Source organism: Stenella coeruleoalba (genome assembly GCF_951394435.1).
Source record: "Stenella coeruleoalba genome assembly, chromosome: 2".
Classification (NCBI taxonomy): Eukaryota; Metazoa; Chordata; class Mammalia; order Artiodactyla; family Delphinidae; genus Stenella; species Stenella coeruleoalba.
Window position 1 is genome coordinate 158,648,917 of NC_137147.1, and position 17,101 is coordinate 158,666,017.

The following is a 17,101-nucleotide window of genomic DNA, read 5'->3' on the forward strand; positions in this document are numbered from 1 at the left end:
ATGATTTTTTTTGGTAAGATGTTTCTTCTCTCCTTTGTAAGAGCAGGTTTTTTTCTCCCTTGGTTAGTTTTGGTCTCTACTGTTTTATATTAGCTGCCTACCTCAGAAGTCTGGTAATACTTTGTGGTTTCTCACGTTTATGAGTGGAGAATGAAAAGGCTGACTGACATCTCAGTGCGCAGGGGTGAAGACTGTACACCTTGGGAACCACTGCACAGAGACCCAGCTGCGTCCTTCCCAAAGGAAACCCCAATGTGTCTTTGAGTCTTTGCTCTTAGGTTGGTCAAATTACACAGAAGAGGATTCTCCCATATGCTAACACGAGGGCTGGGAGGGGGTCTCCCGCCTCCTGACACTGGTTTAGAAGGGAACATCCCAGAAACACAGTCATTTCCTTCCCTGCAGTGTAGGCTCTGAGAAACAAGATCTCCCTCCTAAATCCACAACACTAAAAAGCTGTGCAGCCCCAATTTCAGATCTCCAGACGTGTGTCAATAAATTTTCTCCTTTCCCTAAGCTAGTGCTAGTGCCCCATTTTTCTCCTTGATTTCTTTATTAGACGTGATACATGTTAAACTATCATTGTACAACTAGACTTTGAAACCAAAATTCTCAAAGTTCAGGTGAAAAAGTGAAACTTTACATTGGATTAATGAAGATACCTTAGCATTAGAAATCACTCTTCTCTCCATTCATTGAAAGGCAAGGTCCAAAGGCATACTACTCAGAAGGACTCACTCCAGTGAGCATTATTATAATAGCAATAAAAGAAATGTCGCATTTCTTTTCAGTTACCCAATTATCCAGTCCTTTCAAAGGGACCTGCCTTAAACTAGTTCAAGGAACGGGCAATTTTCCTACCGATGAACATGCTTACAATTTCAAGCTTGCTACTCAGAAACGGGATAAAAATGTGTGCAGTTGTTTTGTTTTTTATGTGACTCTGAAGAGAGACTCTTCCCCAAACTGAAAATTAAAAGTGAAGGCCTAAACTAAAAGCTTATGGAATTCCAGACATACTCTAGCTGCCCTTGGAAATCTAGCATGTCTAAATCACAGAGAAAACTGCCTCATTTCACACTCCAGGAATTTCAAAATGAGCACAGGACACCTAATCTGAGCTAAGACCTTTCCAAACATTTCCATCAAAATGGAAAATCTCAGAGGATTCGGAAGGATGCACAACCCACGTTGTGACCAAAACCTGATCTCTGAAAATCACTGCTTCCATTTCCCTAAGAAGCAACATGCAAATAACAGCCTGGAATCACAGAGTATCTGCAAGTCCCATATTTGTAAATGGCTCTGAAGATGCAAGGAGGGGTTAAGCGCCCAGGCACTTATCAAGGAAGGCTCCCTTCTCTTTACACACACCCTGTCACGCAGATCACTCTGTTAACAATGCAGGATGAAGCCCAGCTCTCCCCACTCTCACCAGCCAACACAGCGTCTCTCAGAAGAGACAGGCCTTCCCGATTCCATCATCAAGGGAGACGAACTGATTCTCTGGGGCACAAGGTTCATGGAATTTTGCCATCTACCATATGCTCAGAGCTTGATTTACCTTGATTAGGACCACAATCTCCTGGCCATTTTGCAATTGGTTTTCATCGGGTTTTCACTCTAAATAGATTGAAATCTGACGCAAACTGCTGCCCCAGCATAAGAAATGCTAAGTTTTCACAACCCGATTCATACCTCTGTCCTAGGAAATAAGAGATGTAGGGGATACGAGGAGGTTGAGGAAGAAATACCAGGGCTGGCGGTGGCCTACGATTCCCACAATAGCAAATGGTGTCTTCTGATTCATGGTTTTAACTGTCACCTCTTAACCTCCCAACCAAACGGCAAGTGTATCACTCCAGACGGAGCAAAATCGGTCGTTCAGAAGCGGGCATGAGAAAATGAGCCTTCCAAGCTACTCGCTCGAGAGAAGAGAACACCTAATCCAACTGCAGACGAGCTGTGCCCCATCCTGGAAGTTCATTTACTTATTTATTAACTATTTATCTATCAATTATTTATGTATGATTCACTACTTATTTACTGTCAAGACGGCGGAGGCCTTTCAAGACCCAGTTAAATCTACTATAAATCAGTCTTTGCATCAAGGTAGTGATACAGGGTTTCTTACACCAGAAATTTACTTCCAAGCCACAGAGGTAAACACCAACCTTAGGTTAGCTTATGACTGACATGAAGTACTTGACACAGAAGAGCCTGGTTGTGGGACCTTATCAAAGAAGCATGATGTTTCAGAATTAACGCAGACATTTAGTGCTAACATCTTGGACAAACTCCAAACATAGGATTTCCCCGTCACCTACAAATATTAAGAGGAATGAATTTGAGCATCGATTCAAGGCTGTAACAAAGCTAAGTAACCTCATATTCTCCAGGAGAATTGCATCTCACATCACACACGTGTGCATGAGTCATTTTAGGGAAGCTAGCCCATGTGTTGTATGCACAGTCATGAGCACTCAAGAAGGAAAGAAATCTCACAAAGGACCCTTCTGTAAGCTAGACATGCATAGATAACATCTAATCATCAGCATCTAATTTTCTGAGGGGATTTTTATGAATCAGATGACTTCGAGCAAGATAGACGCAGAGCAGTGACGCTTTGGGGATACCACGCGGTCATCCTGCCATCAACTAAGACACCGACGATGAAGAGTACCCATCAGGACTCTGCAAGCCCACCTCTGAAGGATGCGGCCAGAGAGTCACCGCAGCCTGCAGGGTTCTGCAACGGAGCTGAGGATTCCTAAAAGAACGGAAGAGCATTTCAGGTGCTGACTTTAAGCCACAGCTACGTATGCATAAAACTGGGCACCAATCACATGGTATCAGTGATATCATTTAAATGCAGAAAGGAAATGTACTAGAGTAATAAGATAGTAAATAATCAGATAGTAATAAGTGGAGCCCATCCAACTGCAAATCATTATGCAAAGTCAAGAAAAACACCCTCATTTACTTTGGTTATAAAGGACTTGGGAAAGGTAACAAACCCTACCGAAGACTGCAGAAGATCCGGTTTTACCCCATAATGTAACCATCACTTAGCAGAATGTACTCTTGGCCTTTTTAACTGCAACAACAAGCAACACTGTTTTCATCTGCAAAACACAGGGACTGTTCTAGAAGCCTCCTAAAGTCTCCCCTCCCACTCAAACATTTCAGGAAATCTGGGTTTTCCCAGACCTTCCTGGTTAAAAGTGTATGTAGTAGGAGAGAACAATATAGCATCCGCTCCAACGGAATAAAGGCTCAAAAAAGGAAACAGTCACCATGGTCTAAACTGGATCCCAAAAGCTTTTGTAAAAGAGCGGGGGTCGGGTCCCCAATGCCCAGCTGGCTACTCAAAGTGTACAATCTGCTACACTGCCCAAAGTCGCTCTAGTTCACAGTGCAGGGATGAAAAGGGGAAGAGGGAAGTCTGCATTTTGAAGCTGGCTGGGAAGAATAAAGCATATTTAAGTTAAAGTTTTAAAGACAATAAATGACAAGGACCCAAACTCAAGGCTCCAAACATTCTGTTACCGCTGAGCCACTCTCTGGCCTCCAAGCAGAACATCAAAAAACACAGAAAACCAGGCCTGGTAGGTTTGATTCCAGAGTTGGCTGTTTTTAGTAACAGTGCTGTGGACTGCTGGAGACCAAGGTAGAGGGGAGCAGAGAAAAACAAGTTGCTGCATAACCATCAGCCTTATTAAAATGATGGCATCCGGGGGGTGGGATGAACTGGGAGACTGGGATTGACATATATACCCGAATACGTATAAAATAGGTATAAGAACCTGCTCTATAGCACAGGGAACTCCACTTTGCTGTACAGTAAAAACTAACACAACATTGTAAAACAACTCTACGCCAACAAAAAGTAAATAAATAAATGATGGCATCCAGCTGTTCACATCTCCTTCCCTGAAATCAGGGGAGCACATCTGGCAGGGGTTCAATCCATTAGGCGTGTGGCCCTGAAGGATCTGGGAAATTGTCAGCTTCAGTATGAAGCATCATCAGCTATGTTCTGCATAACTTTCTTTTCTGTTTCGTTAGCACACTGAGGTGAATGCTTCTTGGAAGACTCTGGGCCTGGCTGACAGACCCCTCCCAGAACTCTACTCAGCTAGAAGAGCCCTCTCCCTGTCACCTGCCACTGGATAAATATCTGAAAAATCAGCCCCCAAAACACAAAAAACAAAAATCAAAAAACCTGGGAGGTAAGTCTCTCCAACACACATCTTTTTATCTTCTGGGGCTTTAAAAAGCCTCTTCTTAATTAGGCCACGTGGAAAATTAAGGCTGAGAACTGAGAATAAGATGGACAAAGACAAAATATGCAGGATGAGGCCTGCAGCATTCAAAAAAGGACCAAAATCAGGCTGACTGGTCAGTGGAAATCTTAGCAAATCGATCTGGGCAAAATGAGCAAAACAGGGTCCAACCATTAGCCTGCAACAAACAGCTAGAGGTTGGGGTAGTGATTTTACACCTGTGGTTTGTATGTTTACAAATAAAAGATGATGCATTATGAAAGAATAACTATGGGGCTTCCCTGGTGGCGCAGTGGTTGAGAGTCCGCCTGCCGACGCAGGGGACACGGGTTCGTGCCCCGGTCCGGGAAGATCCCACGTGCCGCGGAGCAGCTGGGCCCGTGAGCCATGGCCGCTGAGCCTGCGCGTCCGGAGCCTGTGCTCCGCAACGGGAGAGGCCACAACAGTGAGAGGCCCACGTACCGCAAAAAAATAATAATAATAATAACTATGATTAGAAACAGATGAACTTTAACCTAGTGAGTTAATATCAACCATGATGTTAATTAAGAAAACAAGTGGGATGCCTGGAACAGTAAACATCTGCACTCTGGATCTCTTAACATCATCTTCAAGACCCCTGTCCTCCAGTTCACAAAGACACAGGTTAACTCTCTCCAGATAAACCCTCACCTCCCCCCACACCCCCCACGTACCTTCATTCTAAGGCTGCCCTTGTCCACTTCTCTGCCCTTAGAAAGGCAGCGTCTTCCCTACAGAAATGTATGCAAACACCAGAGGAATCCAACCGAAATTGTGGCACTGTGCTTTTCCCTCCACCTCCCTAGATTTTTCTACCATTCCACTCTTTTTTGTTGTTGTTATTGGCCGAGAGACATGCAGGATCTTAGAGTTCCCAGACCAGGGATCGAACCCGCGGCCCCTGCAGTGGAAGCAGAGTCTTACCCACTGGACCAAGGTCACATGAAAAGCTCTGAACCAGAACTGGGGTTTCTAAATTCCCAAGACTGGTTCATTCTAACCATCCGGCCATAGTGTATTCACACCATCTTTAGTGCACTTTCTAAAATAATGCCAAAGCCACTTTCTATGAAAATCCAGCTACTTTGAGTTGGCAGAACTTGACTTTTAAGGAAGTGAAATCAACTTCCACTCACATAGGGTAAGTGGAGCTGGCTTTGAGCTGTCAGCTTCAAGCGTGACGTCAACTCACCCCTGGAGGAGCCTGCAAGGAGCTGATGACCCAGGAGCAAAGAGAAGCAGAGCTGACCTAGACGTCCCAGGGAGAACAGCTTTGGGGTTTTATCTTCAGTTTCATACCACAGAAGAAAATAATCCAGTAAAACATCAAGAACTTCAGTAGAATCTAGGAGACTGTGCTCACGAGTGGCCAATGCTACTTAGAAGGGAAAATTCATACTTCCTTCCCCAGCTTTCCATGCTGTCTGATTTCCACTCTCCACTACTTCTACATTTTTAAACTTATTCTCACCCTCATTAGTGGGTAGTGTCTTTCAGAGAGGAGGGGGGAAGAAAGCAGACTTATATTAAAGCCAATTTTTTTTTTTTGGCCGCGCCACGTGGCTTGTGGGACCTTAGTTCCCTGACCAGAAATCGAACCCAGGCCACGGCAGGGAAAGCACCGAGTCCTAAACACTGGACCACCAGGGAATTCCCAATTATTTTTTAAATCAAGATGAAGTTTCAGAAATTCAACACTTTCCAAAGCTTTAATGGTCAAATCACGTGACTATGAACAACATTCTTTCCCAACCCAGGAACACCGCGTAATTTCACTTCACAATTTAAAAACAGTGACTTAAGCTCTGTTCTCCCATGACTGTCTGAACTGAATGCAAAAGGAAAATGCTCTAGTCTTACTGTTTCAATAAAATATTTTAAAAAAACAAACCTATTTGTGTGGCCCTGTATAACCTCCCCAAAGCCTCAATAAATTACCGATAAAGATACCAGCACTCACCTATAATGATTAAATAAGCTATTGTACTTAAATTGCTAGGCTGTGTCTCACACGTAGCAGATAATCAATACACACAGTTTCAAGACAGTTTAAGACTAGGATTCAAATCCTCACTCTCTCTCTTGCTCAAACTTGCTAGCAAATGACTCAGGCTCCCTTTCCATCTCCCCATGTGCAAAATGGAGGTGACAACGCTCATAAAATCGAGGATATACAAATACAAACTATTAGAAGAGTGGCTGGCAAATAGTAGATGCTTAAATAAGTAGTTACTATTTTTTTTAATATTAGTCTGAGTAAACAGATAATTCCAAATCAGAGTAATCCCACACCCCTTTCAAATCCAAATGTGGTTTTTTTCCAGTGAGCATCTGTTTGAATTGTCTTTTGCATGAGCCTTTGTAGGAACTTGCGCTTGGAATTTCAGATGCTCGTATTGTAGCTGAAAGTGATTGAGTTCATAATTCAGTTTTGAATGAAACAGAAAAAAAAACAACAACTTGCCAAATTTATGAGAAAGGATGCTTAAATAACCTTATAATGTGTCTTTTCTCAGCCAATACAACTGCAGGGGGAAAAATAGCACAGGATACAAATCTGTCCCACCTTCCCCCGTCCCACCAGCTCCAAACCCCTCCTTTGTAGTCACAACTGCTGAAGCTCTCTGCCACTCGCTGACACTTCAGAATTCACCAAATGCAAGGCATCTACCAAAATGTGTCACTTTTGTTTTTAAGAAAATCAAAAAGAATGAAACCAAAAGCACAATGGATTCTTTCTTTAAATCAGTGTCAAAGACATCTATCTTATCACAAGAATAGAAACCTACATGACAAGAGAGCAAAACCTTTACAGTAGTGAGTATCATCTTACGGTAACATGAAGGACCCTAACTATCAACGTATAGCGAAGAATTAGCACGTTTTAAAATTCTCTACGGACTAACCAGATGGGGAGTAGGATGGTGGCAACTTTTAATCAGAACACTGCTGTACTGATCATGCAAAACCAATCCTTTAAGATTTTATTTGATAACTTTATATAAATCATATAACATTCCCTCTTAGACCGCAAGCTCTAAATTGAGTATCTTCCCTTATTTACAATACACTGTCCTGTCTATAAACATCTTGTTTATTTACACGGACCTCCAAACAGCCAACACTTGGTTTAGCCAACAAGATCAAGTTCTCTGAGAATGTCCCAGGACATTGTCAGTCTTACAAAGAGAGGAAGTACTTGCCCAGTGGCCCAGCCTGAAGGGCAGGAATGGAAAATGGAGGGTCAGATCTGATTCTTTCACTGGCTGGGTTACCTGGAGGCTGCAGCCATCCAACCGCACTATGGATATAATTGAATAAGGTCCAAGCACACACCCTGTCTGGGCAGGCGGGGTAGAGAGGGCTATTTGGAACGGCCCCTTCTAGTCCTAGGAATTATTAGAGCAAACTCAAATCAGGTTTTTCTTTATGGCCTGTATTCTTTATGACCTGGCCCAGGCCCTACCATTATTGGGATTGTATGTGAAGGCTAGAGGGGTGTGCCTCGATTTTCTCTACACCTCTCCTTTTCCAGAGCACAAGTGAAATCATGACCCCGGGTGGAACTTGCATCCCTTAACAATAACCACGTTACTTCTGCACAGTGACCTGCGTTCAAAGACATCCTCTGTAATGATGGCCAGTAATGTTTCCACCCTACCTTCCGGACAAGAGTCTGAAAGATGAATCACTTGAACAGGTCTGCATAGATGTGTCGAACCACAGATCTTTTTTTTTTTTTTTCCCCCAAATAGAACCATGGGGATCTCTGAGTGAGATTCCAGTCCAAAGCACCTATTTTGTAGATACGGAAGTTGAGGCTCAGAAAGATGACATCCAGTAACTGGTCCAAGGTCATACAGCCAGATGGAAGCATCGCTGAAACTAGAAGCCAGGCTTCCTCCTGATTCTGTCATCGCCTCCTCTGTCAGGAATCTTCCTTACAAAACAGAGCTGTCAGATCACGGGTCACCACTACAAATGCACAGATGGTTTGTCATGACAAGTATCATTTCCCTAACCAGTTTTTCTTACTTGTAGAATGGGAACAGTCAGTTACTACTAGGGCAATGTCGACGTAAGAACAGTCAGAAAAAAAAACACTGAATGTGTCTTGAACTATGGTCCTAGTTTCTTTTGGGGACAAGAACCTTTTACAAGTTCTCCTTTATGGCCTCTACACTGTTACGGGAACTCCAAAAGTTCCAAAAATAGTGAAATACTAAGAAAGAAATGGTATCTAATACTAGAACTGGAGGTAATTCAAATTCCACAGTAGACTACTTTTGTTCAAATTACTTTAAAAAAAAGAACTCTTTTACTTTGAAATCTTCTGCATTTTCACTACATGTGCTTCTCTGATCCCAAAAGCACCGTCTATCAATGCAAGGGAAGTCTCATTCACTTACTGCTCAGAGCAATGTTTCCATCACCCAGCATTTTTGCTCAGATTTGGCAAGTCCTTTGGGGACAATGGCACAGAGAGAAAGGTGGAAAATGCCTCCTCAACTGGAGTGGGCAAAATGGGATCTGATGACCCAACAGCACTCCCAGGACAGCAAAGGAAAGTCTTACTCTAAAGAGAAAAGGGAAAAAAAATCACCATGGTTTTCCCCTTTCTTCAGGTCCCTCTTCTGCTTCCAGCTTTTTTTTTTTTTTTAAGTCAAGAATCATAAAGCTAGTTATCATAAAGCTGGTTTGGGGAAACCAGCAAGGTTTCCCAAAAACTTAGTCCACAATTTCTGCAAGAAAACATGAAGAGGAAAAGCCCTCTCTGATCAATTACTCCCATCATTAGTGAAATTCATGTCCCAGCAGATGGCTCGTTTGAGGTTCAAGATGTGGGTAACCTAATGGGAAAGGGGAAATACTCCTTTGTCACCCCTGCAGGTCTCAGCTAGCACTTCTAGAACAACACACATCAAGACAGACTGGCTGATGGAACTCTTCTCTGGGGTAAGGGCTGCTGAATCGCCCTGCCACTGGGCAGTGGTTTCCACTGGCCCTGGAATGGGTTCTGCGCACAGCTTGGGTAGGGGACTGGAGGGTTTCTGGTGCGCATGGGTGTATGGTCCCCCGCCCACCCCGGCCACCTTCCAGGCAGCGGCAGGGTCCCAGCAATGAACTAAGATAAAAATCTGAGACTACTTATTTATGGAAAGGAGGAAGCAGAGTGTGTGCAAATTTAATGCTTCGAACGGAGAAAGTAGCAGATCTCCTATCTCAAAGGACAGCCTACCCAGCAATTCTATGTGACCACCAAGGCCTCTCCCCTCCCCCCACCTACCCGCTCCACCTCGCTCCCCACCCCCAAAGACTTCCCAGGAAACGGGGCCGAATTTGAGCCTGTTTTCGCTTTTTCTCCGACCTGGTGAAACCTGGGTCCATTTGCTTGGTACAGACAGGCCAATCGGTCCCCCGGGTCCCTCCGCTACGGTGCAAGGGTGGAAGGGTGAGGGAAGGTAGAGAGCGGCGGCGATGGATCTGGATTCAGGCAGGGTCTGCCCGCGTCGGAGGCAGTTTCCCACCAGTGGGCTCGGATCCGCCGCGGCTGCGCCGCTGGAACCGACAAAACGCGGCGCGGGGACCAAACTCTGCGGAGTCGGGGCGGAGCGCGGGGCCTGCAGCCCCAGACCCTCAAAGGCGCCGGCGCTCGGGGTCCAGGGAGGCACCGCGGGGGACGCCCGGGTGGGTGAGCAGTCTCACTTCTGCACTGAAAGGAACGAGTAGCCCTGAGGCCAGCCCCTGGCGCCCTGCCCTTCCTGGAATCCCACCCAACTCTATAAACCCAAAGATCCCGAAAATTTCGAAAGCGAAACTGCAAGCAGGTCTACAGAAGTTTGGAAACGGCCTCCCAGGCTTCCCGGCGTCGTGTCCGGACTCCCGACACCACCAATGTGGTCAAGGACGAGCGGCCCTGAGAGTGGCCATCGCTCCGCAAGGCCACCCTCCGCGTCCCCGGGGCACCTCCCTGCGTTTTATACGCATGAAAGTCCCCAGCCCCGGTTTCGGGGCGGGGGTCGGCCGTGCTCCTGCCTCGTCTCGGTTCCTCCCTCCTCCCGCTCCTACCCAAGAGAAGGAAAACTTGGGCCCTGCGAGAATCCTGTGGAATGTTCTTCGCAGTCGGTTGTATGTTCGCTTCCACCGCACAGCTCGGTGCAAAATCGCAGGTTTCGGGGCGTTGGAGTGAATTGTGCGCTTGTCAGCCGCGACGTCAGGAGGACGAGGGGAGGGGTTCCCGGCTGAAACTGCAGTTTACAAGCACAGAGCCATCTTAGGCTGGTTTCCACTTGGGCGAAGCCCACGGGAGAGCTGTCCCCGGGGGGACGCGCGGGACCGGAGCGCCGGGGACGCGCCGCGCGCTCGGCCCGGAGCTGGGGGTGCGAAGAGCGTCTGGGCCTGAGGGTCGCGGATCGCTCAGCCCCGCCGCCCAGGTCGGAGGGAAAATCTGCCGCGGGGTCTCGCATCTTGGTGATGCTTCCCCCCAGGCCCCACCCACGGGCCGCCGCGAGGGACTGGCCTATCCGACAGCGCGGCGTCCGTCTAAGTGGGAAGACAAGCTGACCCCACCGGTCCTCCCTCCAGGCCTCTGAAAATGCCCAGAGACCACGTTTCTGCGGTAACTGCAGACCTGGCCAGCGCTATCGTTTTAACCCTATGATTTAAAATCATCTTGGCGCACTAGGAAGACGCGCCATCAGGCCACGGGCACAGAGAAGGTCCCCCGGACCGGCCCTCGCCTGGCCCTGGGGACGGCACGCGGCCGCCGTGTGGCCCCAGTCCCCCAGGTCCACCCCGCTGGCACAGTTGCGCGACCTCCGCTCCGCGGCTGCATCCTGGCCACTAGCGACCCCTGTCGGGGACCCCAGTTCCCAACTAAGGGCGCTCGGTTTGCTTGCTTTCCCTTGGGCTCCACTCACAAGCTCCGACTTTGCCCTCAAACTCCGCTCCCTGACCCTCTCCCGGGCCGGAGGCCGGCCTTTCCCCGGCACCTCGCCGCCCTCTCAAAGCCCAAGGCGACACCCCCGCTCGCTCGCCTAGAAGGCCCCTAGCGGATCCAGCCCTCTCGGAGCCCGATCAGAGCAAGGGACACTTTCTTCCGCTAACGCTCTCCCCATCCCCCACCGCCCCTAGAGCGCAACTCCAAAAGCAACTCCTCCCCTCCCCCATGCACGCTCTGCAGCGGAGGTCCGCGCGCCCCCGCCCTTCCGCCGCTGCACTTTCACTCCCCCCACCCACCCACCATGCCCCGGACGCCGGCCCCCCCACCTCCCAGCCCACCGCGGCGCGGCGCGAACTGCACCGGGTGCCCACCGCTAACTGCAGCGCGCCCCCTGCACACAGAACCCCACGGACGTCTGCAGTCCGACTTCACCCGAAACCCTGGACAGTGAGTCCTTTTAATAAGCACCTCCCCGCTCCACCTACCGGGCTTTACGCACACAGGATCCAGCATACAGAGAAAGAGAACTGGTCTCCTAGAAAGCCGAAATAAATCATTCCCTCTGCCCTCATGTATTTTGCACCACGTGTCAGCAGTTTGTCATGTCAAATCATGGTAGGGTCTGGTTCCAAGACGCACACACGAATTCAGGGTGGATCTCTTTGGCACCCTCCCCGCCAACTGCACACACAGGTATGCACACTGATCCAAAGGCACACAGAGCAGTTGTGCTCGGATGCCCCGGTCCGGGCCAGCGGTACCCCTCTGCCCTTTAGCAATGGACTGGACACACGCAGACTCTAACCACGGAAAAAACTGGGGCAGCTCATTCTCTCTCTTTTTTCCCATTTAATTCGCTAAAGCAGCTACTGGAGTAGTCAAAGAGAGTTGAAACTAAGAGATGGCACCTACGGTTGGGTTTTTTCCCACCTCAAAACCTTTATTTTCAGTTTTTAAAAGCCACCTTAGCCCGCCATATTGAAACTGGCACAGCTTCTAAATACTCCTTCCCCGCCGTTGCTTCCAAGAAAACACGAGTACGGATCGGGCTCTGGACTTGCGTCTGGCCACCGCAAATCAACCACTTCCCTCACCTAAGGCTCCCCCTCTCTCCGGTTAATCCCCTCCCGCCGCCTCGGGTCAAAAATCAGTAAATATATCTAGCAGTTCCTACAGTTGTTTTTTTGGCGGATTTTACCAACACACACACACACACACACATACACACACACACACACACACACACACACACACACACACACAGTAAAAAAATAAACTCCCAAACCAGATCAGATTAGTAATTGAAAGGTCATATGAGAGTACAACAGGAAATCCCCAAGTGACAGGATATTACTTTAACGTAAAAGAAAAAATAATAATAAAGAAAAGAAAAAAAAGAACAAAAAGATCATCCCTGCGGGAGCACGCTCCGAAACTACTACTGACAATTTCATTTCAGCTGCACAGGCAAATGTTTCCAAAGGGGGGATTCCGAATGTGCCCACGATTTTTAACCCCCTTGATGGCTGGTCTCCAGTTCTCACTCCACATCTTCTTCCCCCCGTCCCCCCGCCACCCCAAACACACACACCAAAAAAAAAAAAAAAGGAAGAAGAAGAAAGAGACCCCAACGAGAGAGCGCGGGGTAGCAAGGGCGGCTGCGTCGCTAAAATGAGCGCACAAATGAGGAAGGTGGGCGGCGGGAGGGGACAGCTTGCACCCTGGTAGGAGGACACTTTGCAACTACGGACGGACCCCCGCAAGGCCGGGCTTTGCAAAGCCGAGGGACCGGGGGAAGGGGACAGAGGGAGCAAAAATGACAACCCGGAGCGCAGAGCGGACTTTGGGGCTCTGCTCCAGTAATGTCGCTTTCTCCTCCTGTCCTTCCCTTTCGCTCCTCTCCCTCAGCACCCCCTCCTCCAGCCCCCCACCCCCGGGCTGGCTCCAGCTTCCCTTTTTTTCGGAGCTGGAAAAAAGCTGACCGGCGCGCTCAACCTGCGGGCCGGAGGTCTGCTCGCTGGGCTGGCTGGGCGCGGGGACAGCGACCGCGCGGCGTCCTACCTGATGAAGTTCGTCCTCCCCGCGGCGTGGACCAAGACCCCGGGCGCCGCCGTGGGCGGAGGGGGGGGACACCGGCCTCACCCGCTAGCTCTGCTTTGCTCGCTCCCTGCCCGCCGCCTCCCTAGCGCGCCCGCTCCACTCCGCCGACTCCCACTACAGCCTCATTCCAATATGGCATCCTCTCTGTGCGCATGCCCGGCACTCTTTTTTAAGATTATTATTTTGTGTGTGTGCAGCGAACTCCTTCAACGACCTTTTCCAAGCGCTTGCAGAACGTCTTAAGCCAATTAGCCTGCGGGACGTTCCGCACTCCTTCCATTGCCCCCGCTGTGACGCCCCCCCGTGACGCCTCCGCGTCTGGGCACATTCCCCCCCCACACACACACACAGAGGCACATTTCACGCTCCCGCTGCCCCCTCCCCGCCCCGCTCCCCTCCCTTTTTTTCTTTAGCTCCCATCCATACACGATCTGCACAAAGTTCCCATCACAGGCGTTTCCGCACACCCATCTGCAGGGAAATCTGGGCAAACTCCGCATCTCACTGGAACACTTTCTGTTTCGTCGGTTTGCAATCCCTCCGTGGACCAAATGCACAAACTTGCGCTTTATCCGCCGAAGGCTGGTTCCGAGCGGAGAGAAATCCAATTCTTTCCGCGACCCGCGTCCCGCCCACTGCGCCCCACCCGGCACTTAAACTGCGCTTTTTCTATGGAGATTGAAACATTTCCTGGCCCCTTAGGGATGGCGGGAGGGGGTCGGGGAAAGGTTTTCCAGGGAAACGAGCCCAGAGGGGTCGGAAAATTCAGTTCTCCGCTGAGATCGGCAGGACACAGGTAACGAGGGTCGCCACGGCGTGTCCTGGGGAAATGTCCGGGCCGGGGCGACCGCAGAGGGCACCTGGCCTGGGCTGGCTCTTGTAGGGCGGGAAAGGAATCTTGCCCGAGAAAAACGTGGCCCTCTGCGATGGTGGGAGTGAAACAGGGTCAGCGCAGACGGGCGCAGGGCAGGGTTTCCCGGCGGCGTGTGCGGGTTCGCGGGCACTTTGCCCGGGGCGTGGGGGGAGGACAAAGTGGAGCTCCCCGGCCCGAGCAACGGCTGGGCAGAGACTGAACATAATGTACCCAATGCGGAAATGCTGGCGACGCCCGAGTGGGCAAGACGGAGAACTTCCGAAGGTGGGCTTTGCTGTACTAAGGAGCGAGGAGATGCTGCTGGGGGCTAGAATTTATTTCTGTGGGAAACGGAGAACTGACACGTTATGTCAGGGTTTTTGCTCTACTGTCACAAGGGGTAAAAATTCCCCAGCGTCTCCCAATTGTGTCCATCTCCTTCTTAAGAACGTCTCTCGCCGCGCCCTCCCCTGGCCCGGGCCGGGGGGCCAGAGGACCCTGCGCTCCCAGGCTGCTTCGAGTTCGCAGCTCCGCCCTTCCTCCCCCGTCCTTCCACGTCCTTCCACCCCCGCGAGTCCTCGCGGACCGGAGACCTCAGGCGCTAGAGGTCCTCGGAGGATAGGTGGACGCTCTGCAGGGCGGGGGACAGGGCGCGGGGAGGACCGAGAGAGAGGAGGTCAGAGTCTGAGCGCGCGCGGGACGGGCGGGGTCCTGCCCTGGCGAGTCCTCTCCCCGACAGCGGGGCCCGGCTGGTCTAGAAGAACCGCGCGAGAGACGTGCCGGGAAACTGCTCCAGCCAAGCCACGCGGTCGCGAGGGCCCCTCCACTGAAACGGTGGGCGGAGCTCGGAGATCCTCGGGGGCTTCGGCGGCAGTGAGACGCAGTGCACTTGCAGTCTGGGCAAATTGTATTTCCCTACATGTTGGAGGGCGCTCTGCGAGGTATAAAACGCCTTCGTCCTGTCACACGTTCATTCGAGGTACCACCTGAGACTCAGGAAGGACAAGCGACTCATAGTTCAAACTCCAGCCGGAGTCTGCATCCCCTCCAGCTTACTGGTACCCTCCTCTTGGGGACATCCGACCCCTTTCACCTGAAGGTCACTGAAGGCGAAGCATCCTCAAACCGACCACACCCCGCTCCTGCACATTAACCCTGTTGCCTGCACCTCCAAACTGCCTCCCTCTTGTACTCTGAGACGGCTCCCAAATGAGTCCATGTGTGCACCGCGGCTACTAGGGATCCAGAATGGGGACTCCAGGCAGGCTTCTGGACTCTACCCCCGGGTCTCGTCTTCTCGATCCTTCAACACACAGTCTGGTCCGTAGGCAGGGAGGGGGGCGGTGGACGGTGCCATCCCAAGGGGACTTACAGCGCGGGAGACCCACCCCGCGCGCCCTTCCCTTCGACAGGGTCACCAGCTCCGGCACCGCTGAAGCGCAGCCGCAGCAGAGGGGCCTGAGAGCGGATCCCCTCCTCCAGCCAACCCGGCTCCCCGCCGCGCTGCGTCCACCGCGGTGGCCGTGGCTCTCCCTCGTGTGCCCCAAACCTCGCCGCGGGGCTCGGGCCCGGGAGGGAGCAGAGGATCGCTCCTCTCCCACCCCCCGCCAGGACTTCCGGGCGGCTCCAGTTTACGGAGAGGATGCACTTTCCCTCTCCAAGAGCTGCGGCGACGTGAGCTGCAGCAGCCATTGCGCTGGCTCTAGGTTTGTTTACCCGTTTTGAGTCATTATTATAAACGGAACGTTATTTCATCAAAATAAGAAACAATTGCAAAAGGACACCGAATCCCTAACTCGATGGCCTGTGTATACATTATCTTACGATTCCTCCAAAGTACTGGGGTCTCTTTATGTTTTTGGTACTCAGACCCCTGTATAACTTTGCCCGTGAGTCTGGAGAACTATGTGGAGGACTTAGATTTTTTATAGTTATCGCGATTAAGAAATAAAATCATGAAGCCACAATACACGATGGTCATCACATTGTTACCTCCAAGAATCTCAACGTTGTCTAGGGTGAAATTTCTCAAAGTTCGGCAACCTTCTACTTTCATATTGCTTTTCCCACGTGACTTCTTGAACGTTCCTTGGCTCGTTATTTTGCATCCTGTCTCCATTCTCCTCTATCCAAGGACATCAATGAGGCAGAAGAAATTGGTTCGAAGACTCCCCGAGGTAATTAACACGGCCCTTCATCCCATTCCAATACCTTCCCACTTTCATTTTTATTTCAGAAGCAGATACTTTAGGGATGTGAGTCTCCAGATGTAGAATCCACCCTAAATCAATTAAAGAAAGGCGTGGGGTGGGGGGGAGAGAAAACAGCAGAGTTAGCCAAAGATAAAGCCTCGGTAAAAACTGGGACTGTTTCAAAGTAAAGAAGGTCTAATACATTCCAAATCAGAGAAGTTCAACCACGTAAATCTCATGATAAACGCCACGAGATTTCTCTATAAATTGTTAACATTTTCTAAAAATCTTGGCAAAAATAAGGCTTTGATCACACTAACTGAGTGTAACTTACTTCATGCCTAAACAATGGTGACGCCATGAATTATATCACTTTTAAAATACACCTACACATCTAATTTATGCCTTCCAAGGGACTTTGGAATTCTTTCCTATGAATGAGGCTAAATATATAAAATATTAAAATTATATTTGCTAACTGGAAATAGTTAGGAATAAAAATAACAGTTGAAAAGTTTCCCACTCATTATTCTGTGTGTTTCAAAAAGTATTGCAGAAGAGTCGAAAACTATATGCATATTATTTACCTTATTTACACTAAAGACATATGATTACTTAAATCTTGTCACAATAATCTTCACACCAAGAAGAATGTCGGTCAATTTGCTCATAATTACTCCATGTTTAAGTTATCGTAGGAGGAAAT

The 17,101-nt window shown here is 49.5% G+C and overlaps 1 protein-coding gene across 6 annotated transcripts in view; it reads right to left on the reverse strand.

Moving 5' to 3' along the window:
- Nucleotides 1-17,101, reverse strand: part of SFMBT2 (Scm like with four mbt domains 2) — a 223,632-nt gene that overhangs the window by 186,345 nt on the left and 20,186 nt on the right. For 2 of the 6 annotated variants that reach the window (XM_079912540.1, XM_079912541.1), the window contains exon 2: nt 16,196-16,484. The gene's annotated coding sequence lies outside the window, so the exon portion shown is untranslated. Of the gene's footprint in view, nt 1-10,376; nt 10,765-13,311; nt 13,482-13,776; nt 14,393-16,195; nt 16,485-17,101 lie in introns of those variants that run through there. The other 4 variants (XM_079912542.1, XM_079912538.1, XM_079912539.1 and 1 more) reach the window with 4 other exon arrangements.